Source organism: Aegilops tauschii, chromosome 1 (genome assembly GCF_002575655.3).
Source record: "Aegilops tauschii subsp. strangulata cultivar AL8/78 chromosome 1, Aet v6.0, whole genome shotgun sequence".
NCBI classification, from domain to species: domain Eukaryota; kingdom Viridiplantae; phylum Streptophyta; class Magnoliopsida; order Poales; family Poaceae; genus Aegilops; species Aegilops tauschii.
This window is the reverse complement of record NC_053035.3, coordinates 435861697-435867499: the sequence shown is the minus strand read 5'-3', so window position 1 is coordinate 435867499 and position 5803 is coordinate 435861697. Positions and strand designations below refer to the sequence as shown.

General features: G+C 50.6%; 1 long non-coding RNA gene across 1 annotated transcript; it reads left to right on the top strand.

The window, feature by feature from the left end:
* Nucleotides 1-600: 600 nt before the first annotated feature.
* On the top strand, nt 601-3618 carry LOC141023463 (uncharacterized). The gene is made up of 2 exons (XR_012185010.1): nt 601-970; nt 3349-3618. It is a non-coding gene; the product is annotated as an uncharacterized lncRNA (long non-coding RNA).
* Nucleotides 3619-5803: the final 2185 nt, after the last annotated feature.

The window sequence follows — 5803 nt, the reverse complement described above, 5'->3', positions numbered from 1 at the left end:
GGATTTCGTGCCTGGTTCTGGCTCTGCGTGTCACATCCCTAGCTTCTGGTTTTGCACTAGACTAGCTCCATGTGTGCATCATGTTTAAATTTGAAAGAAATTTGAAATGGGGATTGATTAAACCCTAGCACCAGAAAGAATTCAATAGGATGAAATAAAATCCTTTTCAAGAACCCAAAATGCACTTTAAAAATGTTCATGATTTTTGATAAAGGTGAAAACCTCTGCCAAAAATCATGAGCATAATTTTTGGCCATTTATGGATTTTGAATTAACCCATATTATATTTGACTTGGGGCATTTGAATTTTATAAATATTTTAAATGCTCCAAATATTCTGAAATCACTTGAGGGCCTCTGGATTAATTCAGTTAGTGCCCATATTTATGTTCAGAATTTAATAAAATGATTTAGTTCTAAAACTAAATCAAAACAGAGAGGAAATAAATAGAAAACTGAAACAAAAGAAAAAGGATAGAAAACCTACCCGCACTTACCTGGCGCTCACCTGGCAGCCCATCTGGCCGGCCAGCCCACCAGGGGTAGGGAGGTCTTCTTCCTCCCGCCAGTCGGACGCACAGCGCGTGCCCGATGCGCGCGCGGCCACCGCACGCCACCTCCTGCTTGCCGCCGAGCCCCTGGACGCGTGGATGAACGCCCCGGTGTCGACCCGATCCGCCCGACCTCTCTCACTCTCCCCCTGCTCTCTCCCTCGCCGTTCCCCATCTCACCGAACGCGCCCGCCGCCGCCGACGAGCACCACCGCGGCCACCGGCCACCCCACACCTCGCCGACGCGCCAAGAAGCTCCGACTCGTCCCCCTCTTCCTCCTCACCGAGCCACATGATGCCTGAAGCCCCTGGACGCCGCCAGCACCGCCGTTCCCCTCGTCGGTCGCCGTGGATCCTCGCCGTCGATTTGGGAGCTACAGAGCGTCCCCGACCTCGCCATCGCGCTCGTTGGCCTCGCTGTGAGCCTCCGCACCGAATCTCTCTCTCCCCGATGCCGATTTCTTCCTCTAACCGCGGACTCCGTCGAGCCCGAGAGTTCCTCGCCGCCGGCCATGACGCTGCCGTGGCTAGAGCAAACCCGCACCACGTATGAGCGCGTCACCGCAACCAGAGCGTCTGCAGTAGCCCGTAGCACCCAGCTGTTCTTGCTCCCGTGCACCACAACGCCGGGCCCGAGTTCGCCGAGCTCCGGCCGCCGCCGCGAGCTTGTTTCCGCCGGGCTCCGGCCACCTCAGCTCCCGCCGCCCGCTCCATCGGCTGCGCGCGAGCAGCAGCTCCCCGTAGAGCCTCCCCGCGCTCAAAACCATCGCCTGTAGGCGAAACCCGAGCCAACCCAGTGCGCCCCACCGCGTTTTGGTCACCGCCGGCGTAACTCCGGCGATGGTGATGTGGCAGATTAGTTTAGGCTAATGACGCAGTTAGTTACCACCTAGTGAGACTGACAGCAGGGCCCCGCTACCTAATTAAGCTTAGATTAAGTTTCTGCTTAGTATTAACTAATCCCAGTGGCCCCACGCGTCAGCATTGACCATGTTGACGTGGCCATTGACTGGGCCCACACGTCAGCGACCCTAATCAGCGCTAAGACACTGACCAGTGGGTCCCACTAGTCAGGTTTGACCTGGACCGGGTCTGTTGACCTGCTGAGGTCAGCATGACGCAATGCTGACGCAATAATGCCCTTTTCTGGATTTATTCTTTTCAGGAAATTCGAGAAAATGGAGCAAACTTCTAAAAATCATAGAAATTAATCTGTAACTCCAAATACAAAGATTTATATATGAAAAATGATCAGAAAAATCCAATCTATCCATCTGTACTGGTTTCATGCATGTTAAAATAACTTAACCTTGCTGTTTAGTTCAAAACATGATAAGGCACTATTTAGATTCATAATTTGAATTTGGGGTTGAACCTTTGGTTCAAAATGACCCAAACCCATCTGGTTGTAGTTGCATTAGGTCAACACACTCATATTACCATGTCATGATCATGCATCATATTGTGCATTGCATTGATTGTGTTCTTGTTTGCCGGTAATTGTCCCCTCTCAGTAGACGTGGTTCCGACGATGAGATCGATGACACCGATGAAGAGCTATACTATCTTCAGAAGTGCCAGGCAAGCAAAACCCCCTTGTTCATTCCGATACAATCCCACTCTCTCGCTCCTGCTCTCTTTTACTGCATTAGGACAACATCGATTCAACTGTTACATGCTGCGGTAGTTGAACCCCTTTCCTCTGCATGACCTGTCATTGCCACAGTAAATAGATGAAACCCACTAGCATGAGTAGGATTTGTTTGAGCCCTGATGTGCCTACTCATTCATGCTTGTTTGTCATGCCTGCTATTGCTTAGAGTTGTGTCAGGTCTGATTCATCGGGGGTGAATTGGAAAGTTGTGAACATGTCCTACTGTTGAGAGCTAAGTGTGTGAACACGATTTGGTAAAGGTAGCGGTGAGAGGCCATGTAGGAGTACATGGTGGGTTGTCTCATTGAAACCGCCCTCGGGAACTGAGTTCTGTGTTTGTGATCCATGAACAGTTACTACCACACATTGGGCTCCGGGCGCTCCAAGCTCTCTCGACTTATTAATCAACCTGATCTCTGTCCAGGAGTTGCAACTAGTTTCTGGTGTTTGTAGGTAGTGTTAGTAGTCTACCAAGTGGCACCTGGTACAGGTGGGCTTGGGACATACTAGTGGCACAATGTACCAAGTGGCACCCGGATGGTGGGCTTGGGAACCCTGCTCACATCATTTGGGGCCGTGAGCGACACCCTGGCCGGATCTCCTTGCGGATGGAACCCGAATAGGCGATAAACCTGGACTAGAGACTTGTGTGGTTGGTCAGGTCGTGGCCGACTCCCTCGCCAGGCTTCCATTTGAAGGTTGCCGAGATACACAACGTGTACATGGTGGTAAGTGGCGAGAGCGTGTGTGAGGAAGTACACCCCTGCAGGGTTAACATCATCTATTCGAATAGCCGTGTCCGCGGAAAAGGACTTCTGGGGGTTGCCTGTACAGTTCATAGACAAGTGAAAGTGGGTACTCTAAAATGCGCAAGATAAGCGTGAGTGCTATGGATGGCGTTCTCGTAGGGAGACGGGAGCGGATCCATAGTGGTGTATTGGTATGGTGAATATGTGGACTCGTGTGCGCCACCTCAAAAGAGTTACTTGCAGTCGTAGTTCAGGATAGCCACCGAGTCAAAGCTGGCTTGCTGCAGTTAAACTCCACCACCCCTTTGTTGATACCGATGCATATGTAGATAGTTCTGATGTAAGTCTTGCTGGGTACATTTGTACTCACATTTGCTTATTTTATGTTTTGCAGAGGGACTTCAGTCTCGCTAGTAGTTCCGCGTGGATTTCGACGTTTAGCTTGTTACCTCAGCTACGATCTTGTACCCTTGGGAGGGTCTTGTAGATAGTCAGGCTTCTCAGCCTTCTTCATTTGTAGTTGTCTGTACCCAGACAAGTTAAGCTTCCGCATGTGCTTGTTGCTTGTATGCTCTGTATGTTGGGTCATGATACCCATGTTTGTAATACTTGGCTCCTCGGAGCCTAATGAATAAATACTCTGAGTCGTAGAGTCTTGTTGTGATGCCATGTTGTATTTGCACATATTGAGCATATTGTGTGTATGATTGAAATGCTTGGTATGTGTGAGATCCGACAATCTAGTTGTTTATCCTTGGTAGCCTCTCTTATGGGGAAATGTAGTCTGGTGCTTCCACTGATCCTTGGTAGTCCGCTACAGCCCGGTTTACCGGAGTCCTGCTAGCCCAGCACTACTGCTCCGGAACACCTAGACTGGCCCGCATGTGATACACTTCGTTCCTGTGTCTGTCCCTTCGGGGAAATGTCACGCGGTGACATCCGGAGTCCTGCTAGCCTGCTACAGCCCGGGTTCCCGGAGTCCTGTTAACCCAGTTGCTACAACCCGGATTCACACGCTGCTGACCGACATGCTCGATGTTGTTTCATGTATGCCTGTCCCCGTAAGTTAATGCCACTTTGGGTTCACGACTAGTCATGCCGGCCCGAGTTCTCTGTCATATGGATGCTAGCGACACTATCATATACGTGAGCCAAAAGGCGCAAACGGTCCCGGGCCAGGTAAGGCGACACCCGTGGGAATACCGTGCGTGAGGCTGCAAAGTGATATGAGGTGTTACATGCTAGATCGATGTGACTTAGAATTGGGGTCCTGACACTGCGCAACGAGCGTATGCCTTAGGATTTCAAGGGGCCTCGGAAGGTTACCACTTACACGGCTGACCTTGAGCTGACAGCCTGGATCGGGAGTTATTAGATTGCCATGGATATGCTGGATGTTAGCGATGCGGTCTGCTCCAAGTACTTGACGATGATGCTGGAAGGGCCGGCTCGCACCTGGTTGAAAAACTTGCCCCTAACTCCATCAACACTTGGGTGAAGTTAAAGACACGCTTCATCAAGCACTTCTAGGGAACCTGCAAGCGTCCTATGACCATTGTTGATTTGTATCTCTATGTTCAACGCGAAGGCGAGTCAGCTCATCATTGGTCTCACTGGGTAGCGGACATCATCCACTCCTTAGATGGCATATTGGCAGCTCAAGCCGTTTTGATCTTAGAGAAAAACTGCCACTTTGACCCTCTTGTTCAGAAGCTCGGTCGACTCAAGCAGACAGTGACGGATATGGGTGAACTCATGGAAGTCTTGACCATGTATGCAGAGTCAGCCACCACCAAAGATCCTAACCCGGATGATGATAAGACCAACAAAGGAAAAAAGAATGGTGGCGGCAAGGGTCAGCAGCAGGTTAACCCGGGGCACAACGGCAACCATGGTGGTCAGAACAATGGTGGAAAGCACAAACACCCGGAGGGAGGCTCGGACCTTGTGGCTAATACCAACATTGGTTATAAGGGCCAGAGGCGGATTAATTCCGGGAGGCTGTTCAATGCAAATAAAGCTCGCAACTTTGAGGAAGCCCTCAAAGGTCCGTGTCCCAAGCACAGTACCCCCGATAGACCGGCAAGCCACTATTGGGAAAACTGCCACATCATGCAGGCTTATCGCAATCAAGTCCACCAGAACCATCAGGGTGGTGGTGGTGGCAATCCTGGACAACCAGAGTTGGCGGCTCAAACTTCCCAGGTGGCGGCTCATCAGGGAATTACCACAAACCGGGTTATCAATCTCGAGCAACTCAAGATCTGGATTTCAGGGGTGTGGAAATCATGGTGGCAATCAACATTCTGGCCAAGGTGGCAATCAACATCAGAATAACTAGACAGGATTTCAGAGCAATCCTAAACAGTTGAACAGTGGGCAGTATCACGTCTTTACTACTAGTACCTGCAAACAGGATAGGAAGGTTCAGAAACGTGATGTTAACATGGTCAAGACGGCAGTTCCCTAGTACTTGAATTGGTCTGAGCAACCAGTCACCTGGAGCAGGGCTGATCACCCGCCGTGGGTTGATAACCCCGGTGTCCTAGCCCTAGTGGTGGCGCTTCAAGTTGGCAGATATAAACTCACAAAGGTACTGATGGATGGAGGAAGCAGCATCAACATCTTATACTACGATACCTTTAGGCATATGAACTTGTCAGAAAAGCAACTCTCACCTTCCTCGACAGTTTTTCACGGAATTGTCCCCGGTGAGGGAGTCATGGACTACGGGGTCCTTGGCTGGCCGGCCTATCTCTTGTCGGCCGGACAGTTGGGCCGCGCTGTATCCGGACCGAAGACCTTTTGTGCCTTGGTGTGTACTTCAAGTCGGATGGAAGAATCGGCGT